Raw genomic sequence first — 19,631 nt, 5'->3', positions numbered from 1 at the left:
ACACCCAGGTACTCCTAACTTCTCTTTTTAGAAAGTGAAATTTTTAGCAGTTTTCAAGTACATGTCTTCTAAGAATATTTCTCTAACAATTTTATAGTTTCTAATTGCAGATAATTTTGCATAGCATTTTATGAATTATTTTTTTCTATTCTAGAGGAATGAAATTGATACATGGCTTCAAATAAACGTATTTGGAAGAATTCTGCTGTTTTTAATTTGCATACATAATACTGTTATACTGTCTTCACCTAAGCTAAGATGATACACAGAAATTTGGATTACTGCACAAAAATATTTTACAGTATTTTTTTAAATAGATACAGGGCTCTATCTTTAGAGTGTCCTATTTTTAAATCATGTAGTTAAGGATGAACAATGTAACTTTTAACATTTAAAATTACTTCCTTTTGGATTGTTGGATGTGAGCCCTCAATAGAAATGTTTATTTTATTTTTTAACATTTTTTTTAATGTTTATTCTTGAGAGAGAGAGAAACAGAACATGAGTGAGGGAGGAGCAGAGAGAGAGACACACACACAGTATCTGCAGCAGGCTCCAGGCTCCAAGATGTCAGCAAAGAGCCTGATGAGGGACTTGAACTCACAAGCCGCAAGATTGTGACCTGAGCCGAAGTTGGATGCCCAACCAACTGAGCCACCCAGGCTCCTATCAACAGAGATGTTCATGATGGTTACATGCCTTGTTAATTTGGGAGATTATGAAATAGATATTAGGGAATCCTATTACTGTGATATTTAGTTGACAGTTGAAGCATCCTATACTTTAAAGCTACATTTGACATCCTTCTATTAAAATAATTTTACATGTGCATGCACACACAGCATGTTTTTGTAGAAATATTCCTCGAAGAATTGGTTGTGAGGGAAGTTAGCAACATTTGTATCAGTTTCAAGTAGGAAGATTATAATCAACCACAATGAATTGCATGTGGGATTTTTGGAACTTGGTAAGGATTCATTGAATAAATTGGACTAAAAGTTGTTGTTCCAGTGAAGCTTACATCCTGGCGGGAGGAGACCATTACACAAAGAAAGAATGAATATACAATAGATGTTAAGAAGAAAAAGTTGGATGATGGGGACAGGAGTGTTGGAAGTAGGGAGGATGGAGCATTGCTTGCGGACAGCCTTTCAGATGAGGAAACATTGGAACAGACACCTGAATATAGTAAGGTGGCAAACTATCTGGCTAACTGATGGAGAAAAGGAAGTATCCTTGCAGAGTGAAGAGCAGGTGTGAAGGCCCTTGGACATGTGTGAGTGAATACTTGTTTAACAATATTGAGGATTATTTTAGGGCTGAGTGAGTGCTTAGAGTTTGCTGTTTAAACTGGATCTTTATCCAAGGAGTAGATAAAGTACTAAGATAAACATTGTTTTAAGTGGATCTTTCGTAAACAAAATTCACATCACAAAATGAAGTTGTCAGGGGCGCCTGGGTGGGTCAGTTGATTAAGCGTCCGTCTTTGGCTCAGGTCATGATCTCGCGGTTCGTGGGTTCAAGCCCCGTGTCGGGCTCTGTGCTGACAGCTAGCTCAGAGCCTGGAGCCTGTTTCAGATTCTGTGTCTCCCTCTCTCTCTGACCCTCCCCTGCTCACGCTGTCTCTTTCTCTCTCTCTCAGAAATAAATAAAACATTAAAAAAATTTTAGAAAATGAAATTGGCAGAAAGGTATACATAGTTGTATCAGAACTAGTAAAGGTAGGGGCGCCTGGGAATCTTAATGGGTTAAACGTCTGACTCTTGATTTCAGCTCAAGTCATGATCTCATGGTTTGTGAGACTGAGCCCCATATTGGCTCTGTGCTGACAGGGTGGATCCTGCTTGGGATTCTCCCTGCCATCTCTGTACCCCCACATGCATGCTTTCTTTCTCTCAAAAATAGTCTTTTAAAAAAAGAACTAGTAAAGGTAAAACGTAAAAATAAAACCTTAACATGTTATTATATAGTATTTAAAAATTATTATATTCAGAGCAGGGATCTGCTATTATTTACTATTTGATATTTACATGAGAACTAGAATATCCGTTATTAAAAGAGGTGATCTAGGGGCCATTGGGTGGCTCAGTCGGTTGTGCATCCGGCTTTTGGTTTCGGCACAGGTTGTGATCTCATGGTTTGTGACTGTACTGACAGTACAGAGCCTGCTTGACATTCTGTCTGTCTGTTTCTTTCTCTTTATGCCCCTCCCCCTCTCACTCATATGTCTCAAAAATAATTAAACTTAAAAAATATTATTAAAAAAGAGGTGATCTAAGACTTTCTATTAAGCCCTGTAATGGGTTGAATTGTGTCCCTACAAAAGATGCTAAAGTCCTAACCCCCAGTACCTGTGAATGTCACCTTTGAGAATAGGGTCTTCACATATGACCAAATTAAGATGAGGTCATTAAAGTGGGTCCTAATCCAGTATGACTGGGTCCTTAAAAGAGGGAAATTTGGACAGAGGGAAGACCATGTGAAGACATGGGGAAAATCCCACCTACAAGCCAAGAGAAGCCTGAGGCTACCGGAAGCTAGGAGAGAGGCTTGGAACAGATTCTCCTTCATGGCCCTCAGAGTGAACCAACCTGCCAACACCTTGACCTGAGTCTTGACTTGGGTCTTGAAGCTGCCAGAACCGCGAGACAATGAGCTTCTGATGTATAGGCTACCCAGTGTGTGGTACTTCCTTATAGCAGTGCTAGGAAACTAATACGGGCATTAAGGAATATTTCTTTTTTCTTCTAGAGCTGTCAAAAATGAGAAGATAAACCTTAAAATACTTCTGTGTCTTGGCAGTGTGACAGTTAGGCATAGATTGGGCAAATATAGATGCCTGCACACTCCAATAGGATCATAATCTTTGCATCCTCAGGCTCTCCTTCCATCCAGTGAATACTTCATATTTGGATGTTGATTTCTTTATCTAAAATGGGTAATGTGATTTTTGGCAACATGGCAGCCACATAAAATGTGCAATGGTTGAAATAATATTCTCTAATCAAAGTGTAATGGATTTTCATGAATAGTGTCCCTATATTACAGTTTTTTCCTATTATCTGCCTTTAGTACTTTATAAGGCTGCTCTTTGATAGTAACCCGTGAGAAAAAATGAACTGAATAAGCTTTCTTTTCACTGAGAAACTAAAGCACATGATCATGTTTTCTAAAGAGGACAGTTGACTTGGGCCTTTCAGAGGGAGGGGAAAGGAGTAAGCTGAGGAAGACTTAAAAACAAAACTCAAAGATGCACTGTTACGTTTTCATACTAGGAAGTAAGGACCTGACGGTGGAGGTCAGGGTCATTGCCAAGGAAGCATTTGCCTGGAGTGCTTTCAGGCAGTTTTAGAATGCCTGTGATTTGGACCCTTGAAATCTGGCTGTGTGTTTGAGGATGTATATGGTTAGTAGAATGGGCTCTGAGTGACATGGCTTGTGTTTTAATCCTGGCTTCATGGCTTGTTGGCTGTTTGTCCTGGAGCAAGTTACTTAACGTGTGTGTCTCAATTTTTCCTCCTCTGAGAATTGATATAAAAGTAGTTCCAGCCTCAAAGAGTTGTGGTAATGAAATGATCCTTGTAAATGCTTTAGAATAGAGTCTGGTCACATTAAGTGCTCAGTAATTTATGGCAGTTAGTAGTAGTAGGAGTCATAGCAAGTCAAGTTAGAAGACAAAGCATAAAATAGGCTTCATCTGCCTTATCTTTCTATCTGTGGGGGAGAGGCAATGGCTCAGGTGCACTGGCCAGAAGGGCTTAAGAAAGAAGATGCTGTATCCAGTGCTGAAGAAGAGAAGCTTTACTTGGTCCTAAATCCTGTTTGGAAGTAGGATTTCTAAAAGTACTCACTGACTCCTCTGGGTTTCTGGAGCTGGCGTTAGCCTTCATGATCGGAGAGGAGGGTGTGCTGGAGTACGGGGCATGCTCAGGCTCCAGTGGAGCATCCTGACCTTGGCTGATGATTAGTGTGATGACAGTGTTAGCTCACAGGGAAGGCACCCTGACAGTGAATCAGCATGTGCTAGCCAAGGACAGTACAGAATCTTGTCATTTAATTCTCAAAGCAGTCCTATGAGGCAGTTTTTATTACCAATTGTGTTTTTGAAATGGGAAATTTTGAGCTCTGGAAGGTTAATCGTCTGAAGTTACACATTCAGGAAGTAGTACCACCGGGATGGGAACAGAATCTGATGACAGAGCCAGGGCCTCTAGCTTTGGGGGAATCGTGCTGATTTGTCTCCTTCCCAGTACCTGGTTCACCATCAAAGAGCCTTCTTCTAAGTGCCAGGAGGTGGTGACCTGGATTTAGTGACCCAACACTTGATTTTATGGGAGGAACATAACAAGAGGAAGGTGTTGGCAGGTAAGTCTCTGTCATCTGTTCTTTACTATATATCTTTTGTTTGATGACTTAAACATCAGTCTTACAAGTATGTAATTGTGAGGCCAATTTTAAGGAAACCTATCAGAACTGTGTATCTGTGTGTATTTTTCAATAGACTTTGTATATAGCATGATGGTACTCCACTATTACTTGCAGAACTTTGGGGACTTTTCTTCCAGAGATATCTTACGAACCACTTTGAGTCATATATATAATATACCTTTTAAAAATCAAGCACTCTAAATTTATATCTTATTTTTTAACTAGAAAATACTGTGTTATTCAGTGTGCCCAACACCTTTATTAAACTGGTCTTCAGATAATTTTTGGATTTTTCCCAACTTACAGCTGCCCTCAAATGGCGATTTATAAATTTTGAGGATATAGAAAGAACATGCTGCATTCTCAGAAGGCAATTCTAGAGGCACTAAACTATTTTGACACATGTCAGCCATATTGGCAGAACAGCATAATAATCACAGGAGTTGTTCGAGCTGGTTAGCATTCATTTTGAGATATTCATCCTGGCACATTAAAGTTACTCACTGCTTGACCCCGAGCGAACTGAGCTTGTCACTGATGTCTGGATAGATTCTGTCCCCTTCTGTCTGTTTTGATGCCTGCCATCCTTTCCGTCCCCTTTTACCATGCCTCCTCCTGTGTAGAAGAGCTCAGGTCTTTTTTTTTTTTTTTTTTAACTTCGTTGAACTTGCACCCACCACCACTCTATTTACAATCTCCTCTTCATTGAAGAAAACTAGAAGCCAGAAAGGGAGGTGAGGAGCCAGGTGAGAGAGTGTCCAGAAAGCCACAGTACAGGTCATGGTGATGGTCGCTTGCTACAGCAGCTGTTCCCAAAATGTGATCTCTAGATCCACAGCATCAGTGTCCCCTGGGCCCATCCTAGACCAAACAGATTAGAAGCTCCATGGGTAGGACCCCAGAAGTTAGAAACTCTGCTGTCTAAGGAATGTCACCAGTTGATTGTGATACTCCCTAAATTTTGAGGACCCCTATGCTACAGAAGTGTCAAGTTAAATAAGGGCTGGAAATCCCCACTGGAATTCCTAACTGGGCAGTTCTTTGTATCCCTCCTTGGCTCCCTCAGTCCTGGACAGTCTTGCTTTGTCGGTAGCACTTCACTGAGGGTACTCTAGGTCGGCAGGGCCCTGACCTCCGTGCTGCTATGAGCATTGATACCTGGGAGGAGCCCTGGTGCCCTATTCAGGAGTTGTGGGTTCTGTTCAGCCTTCTCCCATCAACCAGCTGGGTGGCTTGGTGTGAGTGGCTGACCAGTCGGGGTCCCAGTTTCTCATTTGTTAACTCAAAGTAAGATTTGCTACTTATTAAAAGATTTCCTCCATCAGATCTAAGGTTTTCTGTCTTATAAACAGTTGAGCATTTGAAACTTTTAAGTTAAGGGGCACCTGGGTGGCTCAGTCGGCTGAGTGTCTGACTTTGGCTCAGGTCATGATCTCGTGGTTCATAAGTTCAAGCCCCACATTGGGCTCTGTGCTTACAGCTCAGAGCCTGGAGCCTGCTTCAGATTCTGCATCTCCCTCTCTATCTGCCCCTCCCCTGCTCACACTCTCTCTCTCCTTCAAAGATAAACATTAAAAATAAATTTAAACAGAACCTTAAAAAAAAGAAAATTTTAAGTTAATATATTTGTTTAAATATATTTATTTGTTACTTTGTTGATAGCTACTCAGATTTAAACATAGGTACCAAAACTTTGAATCCTCCAACATATATTTCAGTTGTATAATAATGAAGCCAATTCATTAATGGGGGCTGCGCTGTCAGAGACAGTGACTCAGCTTGCTGAGGAGCCCGACAGCTTCATCTTACTCCCATCAATGGGAAGATAGCCAGCCCTGATGCGGAACTTGTATTTGTGGTTTGATGATTAGAATCTCCTCCTTAGACCAAGGAACACAGCCACATGTGAAATGTTTCTGCGGTGTGGTTCCTCCTCTTTTCTTTCCTCTGGCACCCAGACCCAATCACCAGCATCTCTTGCTTCCATTTTCTCCTTTCCCTTCACACTTTCCCTGCTACCTCTTACTTTGTTTAACACATGGTTTCTCAGTGCCTGCTTCATGCTAGATAATGCACTAAAAGGGTTAGAGGTAAACTGTGAGCACGGCAGCAGAGGCAGCAGAGATGGGCGGTTTGCTCCACATTCCAGAGTAGGGTTGGCTGACCTTTTCTGAAGGATCAGGTAAGAAAGATTTTAGGCTTTGTGGGTCATGAGGTCTCTGTGGCAACTATTCGACTCTGCTGTAGACAGTATGTGAGACAACGGTGTGCTTCTGTCCTAGGCAAAGTTTAGGCAGTAGGCCAGATTTGGCCATGCCCCATAGTCTGCCAACCCTGAGGGAGAGAGTGAGGCAGGCCATTAGCAAATACACAATTAAAAATGTGTGTGTTTGTGTGTGTGTGTGTGTATCAAGTTGTGTTAAGTGCTACGAAGAAAATAAAGCGGTGTGAAGGGAATGGGGAAGTTGGGAAGTGTGTGTATAGGGGAGGTGTTCTTTTTTTACTTTGGCTGGACAAGGAAGCCCCCTCATCTGAAGAAAGTGGGGACCCAACATGGGACCTGCAGTGGAAGAGGCTTCCTGGTGGCAGGAGCACAAGCGTAGTGCCCCTGGCATGGCTGCATGCTGGGCTCAGTTAGGGAGCCGCAGGGAAGCCAGACTGGCTGAGGGGGGGAGGGGGAAGGGTGAGAGTGAGCAGACACTCTGGGGCAGCTGCCAGGGGACAGGTTGGTAGGAGTTGGCCAGCAGAGGAGACGTGTGAGGGTGTGGAGGTGTGAGAGAGGATGATGTGCTTGGGGAGAGTAAGAGGTTTGGTCTGGCTGGAGAACAGGTTAGATGGGGTACGTGGCAGTGAAAGGAGCTGAAGTTGGTAAAGTAGGCTTTGAACATCATGCCAAGGAGTTTGGCTTTATTTGTGGGAGATTTTTAGAGAGGAACATTGTCAGCTTGCTTCAGAAAAGGTGAGAGGTGACGTGTGTGGGGTGAGAGGCAGGGGAAGGATGAGGGAAGAGGAGATGGATTGAGAGGAGACCTTACACTCGGTCTGTGAAGTCCTCTTGTGTCCCTACACAAGCCCGTGCCTTCTGCGGGGGTGCCTCTGTTCCTGCCTTTCCTCCAGGAGTGTCTGCCCCTTCGTTTGGAATGAAGGGCCCAAAGGCTTCCCCACCAGGATCACTCCCATTTCAGCGTCCATTTCCTCTTCCTTACTCTCATAGCACTTTCTTCCTGGAACTTCTCTTACGATGTGAGTCAGAAAGGCTATTTGTTTATATGTTCTTATCACTTCTTAGGCATTTTAACCTCCTTGAGGGCAAGGAACTCTTTATAGATATTGGGATTAAGATCCCAAAATATATAGTGTGGTGGGAAATAGGTACTCAGGAGTTGTTCCAACACTTGATGTGTGACCTTAGGTGAGTTACTTTGCTTCTCTCAGCCTGCATTTTCTCATCTGTGAAAGGATATAGGAGGATTATCAGCCTCTTGAGGCTCTTGTGATAGCTGAGATACTGCATGGAAGCATTTGAAACCCAGTCTGTGTGTTTTCTGTGTCTAATAAATTTTGTCAGTTGTTAGTGCCATTACTGTTACATTGCAGTAATGCTTAACACAGTGCCTGGAATATAGTAAATGCTCAAAAAACATTGGTTGATGGAGGGAATGTGGTACAGCTAGAGTAGACTATATACAGACCAACTCAAATTTGGCATAGCTGACTATAAAGAATCAGTTTGGTTTCTATAGTTATCCAATTATGGGATTTCAGAAAAACTAAAATATAGCTAGATATCTTAGAACGTTATTGCAGAAGACAAGCTGATAAAATTTCATTTAGAGGAGTGACAAATTTCAGTACATACGCATTATCAGTATTAATGATCAAATATTCTTGCATCTTACAAAATCTGCACAAGACAGGTTTGAAAGACAAATTATTGAGGGGTAATAATGTCGGCAATGCATAGTGGTTCCACACTGTGTTGGGGTTCTTTGTGACCCCAAAGACTTAACTACACACAGGTGGTATGTCTTGCATTGCTCAGAAGGAAAGGACTCTGGTATGCGGACAGACTCTGAAAGAGAAACCTCTACTGAAAAGATGCTTTCACTCCAGAGAGATCAGAAAAAGCTATGAGAAAAGGCCTTGAAAAAGTTGAAAGTCATGTAATTGTCCCCAGAGTACCTTTAGGTTATTGTTAAGTCTAAAAGCTACCATCTACTTGTCATACCTTTAACTGAAAATCTTTTCCTGTGTGGCCTTCAGTAATGAGAGGTTCACTCATGGTTCCTCAGTGACACAACCGCCTGGTGTTTGGACCTTGTGGCTGTCTTCTTTCTGTACTGTTGCCTCTCTGACTCCTCCTAGCTTTGTGGTCTCAAGGTTTGAATCAGCACAGTGGTAAGCCCTAATCATAGGGTCCCCATAACTGCAAAGTGGTTATCCCGTGAGCAGCTGTAGTGACTGCCATAGAATGTGTGTAGTGGAAAGAAAGTCACACACTTTGAAGCTTTTTGACCTGCATATTCCCAAATGACAGTCCATACAGTCTCAGATCCCTAGATAACTGACAGCTGTGCCCTTCAGTGTGTGTTCTGGTTACTTAGCTTCTTAGTATATTATTATTGTTGACGAAGTTCTAGCCCGAACCCTACTTGGATTAGGATTATGTACAGATTTCTACCATCTGAGTCCTATTCATTTTTGTTGTTAAAATTAACTTAAATGCAAAGCTCTTTGAACTACCCATGTTGTCTGTTTTCTGATCCCCCACTATATCTTCACTCATGTTTTCCTTTCACCTGGAAGGCCTTTTCTTCTTTTCTGTATACTCATCCAAATCCTCTTCATTCATTAAGATTTCCTCCAGGGAGCCTTTCCTTGTTGAGTGCAGGGATTCAGGAAACATGACTTTGTGGACATTTAAGGGTGTAGTGTCTGATGGATTAAAAAAGCCTGAGGAAGAGTTGTTTCCAGACAAAGGAAATAGCAGGTGCAAAGAACAGAAGGAAAAAAGTCAATGTGGCTAGACCTTAAGAGCAGGGAAGAGAAACCCAGCTGTGACTGACGAGGACTAGATTATGGTGATCAAGGGGAAGGTAATTTATTTTTTAAAGTATGTATATATTTAAAAATTTTTAATCATTTATTTATTTTTAAGAGACAGAGGGAGGCAGAGCATAGGTGGGGAAGGGGTAGACAGAGGGGAGATGCAGAATTTGAAGCAGGCTCCATGCTCTGAGCTGTCAGCACAGAACCTGACACGGGGCTCAAACCCATGGACCATGAGATCATGACCTGAGCTGAAGTCAGACACTTAACTGACTGAGCCATCCAGGTTCCCCAAGGTGAAAGTAATTTATAATGTTGGGACTCCATTGAAGAATTTTAAATAAGAAGGTGTTAAGGTCAGGTTTACATCTTCAGATACTCTGGCTGCTGTGGGGAGACCAGTTAGGAGGCAGTTGAAGTGGTTCAGAAAGCTTGGTTTGGGTGGTAGAGTTGGAGAGCCACGGATGACTTGTGACCATCGATCTTATCCAGTCATCACAATGTTGGAAAATGCCAATTTGTGGGCCTGGGTTAATGGATTCAAAGTCTAGAAGCACGCAGACCTATTCGAGGGATTTTTCTCATATTTCTCATTTCGATTGATTGTACAGATCTGTTTAAAAAAAAGTAAGGTTTCAAAAAAATCAGTAAAGGTAATGGTGATATTTTCTACCTATAAATCTATGTTAGGTTTACTTTTTTTTTGTTAAGACAGTAGATTAATTCTTTCTCTTAGAAGGCTGGAAAGATTTCTGGTGTTCAAGAAGGATGGTCTCTGTATGAGGTCGGTTCTTGGGTGGATTCAGACTCTGGTGGTGGTGCCTTTATTTTTTTTCCTTTTGGTGATGGAGATCTCTCCCCTACCCTTATGTACTCTGTGCAGAGCGTTGGCCAGGTCCCAGTGAGGCATCCTGTGTCCATGGCTCCTTCTGCCCAATCAAGGCAAAGCCTCCTGGCTTCTTTCCTCTGACAGAGTGGTTATTTTTGTGCTAACTTAATAGAAGTAAAAACAACTTTCACGGTGAGGTTTTACCCCATTCTAGGCCAGAGTTCGATATTGTTTCTTAAAATTGTTTGTCACAAATGTTTTTTGTAGTTCTTTTCTCTATCAAAGTTGAATAGTTGGCTCTCGCCCACTGTGTCTGTGAAACACGCGTTCCTCTCATCTTTTACTTTCATTTTCTTAATCTCACTGTTAACCCTGCACTGCAGTCCTTGAGGTGACCTGCAGTGGGTGCTGAGCAAGCTGTTTGTATATATTCACAAATGAAACTGATGCTAACAACATCAAGTGTGAACATAGAATAATTCAATGTGATATCCCTTCTGGCTAATCAGAGGCCCTGGCAGACGGCCAGGTTACCAGGAAGCACTTATGCAGAAGGAGAGCTGATGACATGTGTCTTGGAAAGGGTGGCATCAGATCTGCTGTCAGTATTTAGCAGGGGTGGGGTTGGAGTGGGGGGGAGACCCTCATAGAACACGTAAGTGGAGAGGAGTGAGCAGAAAGAAAAGAGAACCAGAGGAAGTCGGGCAATTTTGGGAAGACGCATTGCCTCTCGTTGCCAAGCCATCCATTGTGAGAATAGGGACTGCAAGCATAGCACCCTGGATTGTGTGTGTGTGTGTGTGTGTGTTTAATATTCATCAATAGGCCGTCTCCTGGGGCTCGATGTCACAGCCATTATCCTTCCATCTGAGGCTGGCTGCAGCTTCCCCTGGAGACCAGCAGTGCATCCCCTTAATTGGCTGGTAGGGTCAGCGCATTGACATGCACATTCCTACTATTTCTCTTCCCTCCCCCTTCTTGACACCTTTCCTCCTCCCTAGTAAATTTCCTAGAGGGAAAGGCCCAGGAGAACCAAGAGGAATTAGGAGTCTTGCCTGAGAAATGAAACCTACCGAGGGATGCAGCTCCTTAGCCAGAGGCTCGTGCCCAAACTGTGATAGGCTTTGAGCCTTTATGGGAGTGCTTCCATTTTAAACTGATGGAGAAGAAAATTCTTGTAGTTATTAGGAAGCTATTGCTCAGCAAAGTGGCTGCTAATGATTTCAGTATTTGCAGCATTTACCTGCATCAGGGACTCTAATAGTTAAAGAAAAACCATGAGTTATGCTTAAGTATGAATACCTACCATCCCCCTGCCCTTCTGCACATGCTGTATGTGATCAGAGTCTCTGAAGCACCTTTTCCCAAACCTTGAACGCTAATCTTTTGATGGGTACACTGTGTTGCTTTTAAAGCAGTAAAGGAAGGAAGACTATCACTATCTCTAAACAGCCACAGGGTACATAAACAAAACTACAAGAAATAATAATATGCTTTTTTGTTTTTGGTTTTTTTTGTGTTTTTTTTTAAATATTTTTATTTATTTATTTATTTATTTATTTATTTATTTATTTATTTACTTATTTATTTCTAGGAGAGAGAGAGAGACAGCGTGAGCAGGGGAGGGTCAGAGAGAGAGGGAGATACAGACTCTGAAATAGGCTCCAGGCTCTGAGCTGGCAGTCAGCACAGAGCCCGACGCGGGGCTCGAACCCACGAACCGCGAGATCATGACCTAAGCAAAAGTCGGACACTTAACCGACTAAGCCACCCAGGCGCCCAATAATATGCTTTTCTGGAAAATAAGGTCAATCTTTAAAAGCCATAATTCCTAATCTTTACTGTTGGTAACCATGGTTACTCTGAGAGCTGTCAGTGGGCATAAAGTATCACTTGGGAGTGTCAGTCAAATATAAGTCTCAGGAAAGAAAGCATGCACAGCAGAAGAGGGAAATGGCAGAGAGCCAGGGATGGAGATAGAACAGTGTGCCGCGGCTGAGGACTGGAAGAGTGAGTTGCACAGACAACCAAGGTGTCATTCAGGAATATCTGTGCCCTGCATCTCTTTTAGCCCAGAGTTTCAGTGTGGCCCTTGAAAAATAAAAACTGATAAGCAGTTATCTAGGGCAGACCTTTTCACATTCCTAAAATGGTCCTGGGTGGTCCCTAAGCTAGATAATGTCTCCAAATAACAAGCGGTACTACCCGCACTTAAGGGTTTGTTGCAGCAAGAATGGTTAAAGGATAGAATGAGTTAGTTTGAAAAGATAGTTTGGATTAGACAACTAAAAACAAAAAGACCATTTTACTCTTCTCCCTGTCCTTAAGGTTTTGGAATCTGAACTTTAGAGGCAGGAGTCCTGTAATGTCCCAGCTGCCTCCTTGAGGACAGAGGTGGAGGTCACGATCTGACGATACATATATTGCCATAAACTGATTCACAGACCCAAAAGTATTAGCCTTTTTTTTTTTTATTTGTACTGGGAGTTTATTCTGCATTTTAGAGGCAAGATGGCATAATTGCAAACATGGCCTGCATAACCAGCAGTCTGGGTTCAATTCTGACCCCTTTTTATCATGCCTAAGGCGTTGGGTTCGTTACACTCTGTGCCTCAGCTTTCTCATCTGTGACATAGTTGTTCCAATCAAATATAATAATGTTAGGAATGTAGAACACTGGCACAGAGTAAATATGGAATGAATGTAAACTGTTGGTTATTCGGCATCTTCCTGTGTTGTTTTTTTAACTTAAACTGAGAATGGGGCGCCTGGGTGGCTTAGTCGGTTAAGTGTCCGACTTTCGCTCAGGTCATGATCTCGCGGTTCGTGGGTTCGAGCCCCGCGTCGGGCTCTGTGCTGACTGCCAGCTCAGAGCCTGGAGCCTGTTTCAGTCTGTGACTCCCTCTCTCTCTGACCCTCCCCTGCTCACGCTCTCTCTCTCTCTCCTAGAAATAAATAAAACATTTAAAAAAAAAAAACTATGAGATCTACGTCTACTCTTACATTTTCCCCCCTAAAGATAAATTCATTTAGCAAATTTATCAAACAGTGTCCTTATTGTCAGTGTTGGAGAGCCTGTTTAGTGCGAAGTGTGCTGTGATTATATGCTGGCTAGCATTTCATGATAGGCATGAGACTGTAACCATGTATGTGGTGCTTTGTGCTTTGAAAGAGAGCTCCCAGGTATGTTTTATTTGATCTTCCAAGCCGGCCTGTGATGTGTGTGGCAGGTATTATTAATGCATTTTGCAAATAAGGAAACTGAGATTGAATGTGATTCAGCAGACTTGCCTTTAGGTCCCACACCCTTGCCTAGAGAGAGCAGTGGGGATACCCAGAAGACTGCCTCCCTTTGATACTACAAATAACCCCATGGGTCACTTGCTGTGGGGAAAGTCCTTACCTTCAGCCAAGGTGGGGTTAGGGGTATTGAGAGTGTTTCCACCCATGGTGGGATAGGCTTGCTCAGATGCATTCACTCTCTCCTTTTTCTGTGTTTCAGGACACACATGTTTTAGGACAGTCCCTAGGATTAGAGATGTACTGTGGGGTCACTGAACAGATAAAATTAGGAAAGAGTTTGCTGCATCTGTGCAGCAAAAAGAACAATGAACCAGAAGTCAGGGAGTATGGTCTCAATATCTTCATTGTTTAACCTGATGCCTTGGTATTAGGTGTTGTCCTAGTTAACAGGAGGATTTAGGGCTGAGGGGTTAGACGACAGTTCCAGGTCCCTCAGTGAGTTAGGAGCAGAGCCAGCACTAGAATAGGGAGGGCCTGTAGTAAGAGCATTCATAATCAGGGCTATCAGAGCTTTTTCTCCAACCCTGGCAACCAGCTTCTGGCAGTTGTGTTCCTATAGTGAGAAGCATTTCAGTAGAGTGCTGTCCAATAAAAATACAATGTGAGCCACATAGGTAATTTTTAGTTTTCTAGCAGCTACATTAAAAATAAATGAACTTAAACTTAATAACATATTTTATTAAATCCAGTATGTCTAAAATATTTCTATATGTAATCATTATAAAGATGATTCTCTTTTTCCTATGGTCTTCATAATCCAGTTATGTATTTTACATTACAGTACATCTCAATGTAGACCAGGCACATTTTAGATCTTCAGCAGCCACATGTGTCTAGTGGCTACTGGCTTAGGCCCCATAGTTCTTGGAAGGTAGAGGCTGATTAAATGCACATTCTCCAAGCTGTTTTAAAACAAAGACTATGCCTCTCGTCCTTTGTCAATATTTCACTGTACATTTTTGTTAGACTCCTTTAGGATGGACAAACTGGATGAATGTTTTTAACAAGTGCCACAGAAAAATCTGTTTTCAGAACCTTGCTTTAGGAGTTGGTGATCTATGTTATAAAAGTAATTCTTTGTATAGACTTAAAATTTTTTTTAATGTTTGTTTATTTTTGAGAGAGAGATCAACAGAGTATAAGCAGGGGAGTGACAGAGAGAGAGGGAGACACAGAATCCGAAGCAGGCTCAAGGCTCTGAGCTGTCAGCACAGAGCGTGATGTGGGCCTCGAACCTACAAACTGTGAGATGATGAACTTGAGGCGAAGTCAGAGGCGTAACTGACTCAACCACCCAGGCACCCCCATTGTCTAGACTTTAAGAGGTAAATTCCTCTAGTACGTTTGTTTTTCCTTCTAATGTATTAACTATTTCACCAAAAAGATCCAAGGAATTAAGAAATTTTATTGGATGTTTTGCTACTTGAGGATTAATGAGTAAGCATTAAAATTTCAATAAAAAGGTTAAGTCAATGTATACTATAGTTCAAGTGATTAAACTTTGATTTTTCTCACAACTTTTTAGGGGAATTGATTGCTTACAAAATGTTAACTTAATAGCATTTTAAATCAGTGAACATGATAAACATCGAGCAGTTAGCGGAATTGGATTCTAGTCTCTACTCTGGTTATTCATCTATTCTGGCGCAACTTGTTTAGGTTAGATCTATTTCATTACTTACATAAGAATATTGAAAGTCACTTCATTTTTTAAAATGAGTTTAGATATAACCATTAAAAAGTGGTTATTAGAGGGGCACCTGGCTGGCTCAGTTGGAAGAGCATATGACTCTTGATCTCAGGGTCGTGAGTTTGAGCCCCATGTGGGGTATAGAGATTACTTAAATAAATAAACTGAAAAGAAATGGTTTTCAGGTATACAGTCTTTTTCTGCTCAGAACTATAGCTCTTTATTCATTTGGTTATTTCTTTGGGAAAATCAAATTCAACTAAGATCATTTTAATTTACAGAATCTTTCCCTCCTAATAATTTATAGCACCTTTTTAAAGGACTGTAACTTGCCCAGATGTTAGAAATGTAAGGAAGATACGAACCAGAAACCAAACATACTGATAATGGAAACAGCCTGTAATGAAAATTTGTATGCGTGTGGTGAACATGAAATGTGGTTTGGCTGGACAGCCAGACCTCACTGCAGGTCCATTGCTTGCCTGCTCTCCTTTCCTTTCTTTCTGTTACTCAGGGGTAGTTATTGGTTGCTTATTGTATTCAAGGTGCTTCTGTTTAACTTGAGTTTGTAGGTTGCAGTTCCTGTTACAACAGAAGGAAATGTCTTATTGAGTGGGTACATGTAGTTTTGACAGTTTACCCTTAAACATAGCTTTAGAAGATAATTAATTTTTAGAATCATTGAATCTAAACACGAGAATTCTTTCTTGATAAAAGTTTTGTCGGTGCCATAATAAGATGACTTTCTTTTCTTTAAGGAAGCCTTTTCTAATTATTCTAGCCAGAAATACTACTTGCTTTTCAGTGTGTTAACATCACACTCAGGAAGGACCGTGAGCATGGCAGCCCAGGACACACATCTGGGCTTCCACATCTACTGGTGTCCTGGCTTTGGCAAGTCACTTAGTTTACCTCCCCGAACCTTAGTTTCCTGATGAGTAAAATTGAGGCCAGTCTTGTCTTGTCAGACACAATTGCTGTGAGGGCTAAACGAAGTCTTGGAAGTCTTTAGCATAGCGTATGTATGGCGGGTGTTTGGAGAATGTTTGCTTGCTGAAGAGATAAATAACTGGTTCTGTGATGACTGTTAACTGCATGACTGCCTCTGAAGATTTTTGATTGAATATAAAACTTAAATAGTGTAGGTGTGCAAGTGGCTTTAGTCGTCTGGCTGATTCTTAAAAATGGAGGACAGGGAAAGGAATAAAGGAAGTAGGAATGAAAACAAAAGAGGTGGGTGGGTTGAGAAGAGCACCAGTCTTTTGCGCCGTGAACTGCTGCCCATTGTATTCCTAGCAGGGGTGCTGAAAAAAGGAACAGAAATGAAATAGCAGGGCATTGGAACATGACCCCCTGTACAGAGGCATGATGGGTTCAGAAAGCTTGCAAAGACTATAGCCCATTTGTAAAACTTTTGTTCTAACAGAAGTGTTCGCTTTTTATGTCTTTTCAGAAATTTGAGATAAAAAGAAATATTTCATTCTTAAAATTATTTCTGAATTATTGTGTAGCCAGTAATACCCTAGGTTCCGGGGTTATTGTCTTTTCTATGAAATTGGAGGGCCTGTTTGATAAAGTGGCTCCCTGTCGGCCCCGTGGTCCTCTTAATAACCCTCTGGTGGAATTTCCTCCTTGGTGCAAGGGTAGGCATGCCCTCAGGGTAGATAAGGGGTCCTTGGCCAGATCCTGGATAAATTCACAGAGGAAGAGGCAGTACATGGATGTTTCCAAAGGATTCAGTGTATATTTTTTGTGCAGCTTCATGGACTGTCAGACCTGGGAGGGATTGTTAGTTCAGTTATCCCACTTCATAGTGAAGAAACAGGGACCCTGAGTAAGTCAGCAGCCCTCCTGAGGTTGCAGAGTGAGTCAGGAACAGAGCAGAATTAAACCGAGGTCTCCGCCTCCTCCTCAGCTGTTTCTGAACACTGATCTATGCTGTTCTTCTGCCATGGAATGACCTTCCCCCTCCTCCAACCATTTGTTATTGTAGATGTTTTTGAAATTGAAAAATCTGAAATTTTGAAATTTGAAATCACCACAAGTAAAACATGCTGTTGTAATAAGTAAAAACACAGAAATACCCAGCAAAACAGAGATGCATAAAGAAAAAAGTTCATAATTCCTCATCACCCATTTAAAACACTGCTCTGCTTTTGGAACTAAAATACCTTATGGACATTACTTCAACTCAGCACATTTATCCAACTCTTTTTATCAAGTTGTTGCATAATTTCTCACAATGTGGATGACTACCATTTATTCAATAATTCTTCTATTGATGGTTATGCAAGTTAGGAGATTTTATTACACCACTCTCAGATAATGCTGCAATAAACCTCTATTGCTGTCTGGCTGGTGCTTTTATTTCCATAGGGTAGATTCCCCAAAGTAGGATAGGCAGTTCTGAGAATAAGGGTGACACTTACTCTCCAATTACTTTTCCAAAAGATTGCTGCAGCTCTGCCACTCACATTTGTCATCATAAAAGCTATGTTTGTTTTTTATTATTTTCATGTATTTGTAATTTACTGTTTATTTTACTTTATTGTTCATTCTTTTCTTGTTTTGCTGCATGGTCAAATTTTTTTACCAATCTCATCAGGAACATGGAGGTCCTTTGCTTTACTGTCCTACGTGTGGTTACTTTCTCACTGGATATTTTCAGAGCAGCTGTAATTCAACATTCTATCTTAACATATAAAAAATAATATTCTTTCACCTCGGGTTTTACTTAGGTTAGAATTTTTTGTTCTTAACTATGAAATTGCTTTTTATTGGATGTCTTTTAATAAACATTTAAATGATAAATTGTAAGTTTCTAGTCATATTAATTTCATCTTGTAACATTGTTCTGCTTCCCCCCTTTGTTTTCCATATCATGAGACCTCTGCCTGGTTACAGCACATTTCCTAAAATTTCCTTGGATTGGGTTTATTGGTTAAGTGATTTCGTAGTTCTTGCATGTTCAGAAAAGGGTTTTTATTTTCCCTGACAGGTGAAGAATATGGTGGTTGGGCTTTTTATCTCAGTAGTTTCTGTTTATGTTCTATATTCCAGTGTTACAGATACCTGATGCTAATCTGATTCTTCATCTGTTAGTCCACTGTTCAGTTTGTTTGAATAATTATATAATCTTTAGAGTCTCTGCTGACTCACAAGACTGCAGAATAATCTGTCGATAAAGCAAAGTCAGGTTGACTGATTACTGCAGTAAGATAGGCAGTGACCTTGAACATTTCAGAGGAGGGAGGACAGAGATGGGGGAATTTATGAAATTTGTTAGGGTTTAGTTTGAGGCAGGCTGTTCAGTGCACAGACATAGAATTAGTAAAAATTTTTGACAAAATGAGATTGGTGAGCTAAGTAAGGAATGTTTACTTGAATAATTAGTTGAGCTATTTATCAGATGAATGGGATTTTGGAAAGTTCTTGAAACAGTAAAATTATGTGAAACTTCATCTTCCTGGTTAAGAGTTTGCTGAAATAGTGAAGTCATGTTAGCACATACTAGGATGTATGATTGCAGATGATTTTCCTTCTCGGTGTAAATATTTTACAAGTCTAGGCACATGTCTTTTGTTTCCTCATTAATGTTGCCTGAGCTTGCTTGGGAGCCCTTATCCCTTCTTTCAGGTTAGGGAGGTTTTCTTTTGTTTTGTCTCCTCTTTCCTTCCCCTCTAATCATTTCTTCTCTGTTACTGTTTCCCTTTGAAGAAAACCTGTTTTGTGCATGTTCTGTGTTCTGATTATGTCTTCCATGTCACATATTTTTACTTAAAATATCTATTTGATGTTTGAGGTCACCGAATGTTCTTTTTTAAAAACTTTTTTATGTTTATTTTTGAGAGAGAGACACACACAGAGTGTGAGTAGGGGAGGGTCAGAGAGAGAGGGAGACACAGAATCTGAAGCAGGCTCCAGACAGTGAGCTGTCAGCACAGAGCCCAATGCAGGGCTCGAACTCATGAACAGTAAGATCAGACCTGACCCAAAGTTGGAACGCTTAACCTACTGAGTCATCCAGGTGCCCCAAGAACACTGAATGTTCTTAGTAGTGGCCATCCTCTTCTATTTTGTCTTTTGAAATTTAATTTTAGAAGTCATGTTATTTGGCTTTAGGAAGCTATTTTTTGGCATGGGTTTTAATAGTATCTTCTTGAAAATCCTCATTGCTTTCTCCCCTTCTGTTTTCTTTTGCCTTTTTCATAGATAAGTAGACAAAGACAAAACTATTTCTGGTTATTCATCTTGGGTTTCCTCAATGAAGTGGCTGAGACCCCTTACATGGGATGTTACTGTTCTTTGTCTTTTAAGAAGTTCTTCTCATCA

At 41.1% G+C, this 19,631-nt stretch overlaps 1 protein-coding gene across 7 annotated transcripts in view; it reads left to right on the top strand.

The window, feature by feature from the left end:
* The window catches only part of EPB41L4A (erythrocyte membrane protein band 4.1 like 4A), a 260,985-nt gene that overhangs the window by 74,139 nt on the left and 167,215 nt on the right, over nt 1–19,631 (top strand). The window lies entirely within an intron of this gene.

The sequence above is a fragment of the Crocuta crocuta genome, unplaced genomic scaffold, assembly GCF_008692635.1.
Source record: "Crocuta crocuta isolate KB4526 unplaced genomic scaffold, BGI_CrCroc_1.0 scaffold131, whole genome shotgun sequence".
NCBI classification, from domain to species: Eukaryota; Metazoa; Chordata; class Mammalia; order Carnivora; family Hyaenidae; genus Crocuta; species Crocuta crocuta.
Note: the sequence above shows the minus strand (reverse complement) of the source record. Positions and strands in the feature narration are given on the sequence as shown.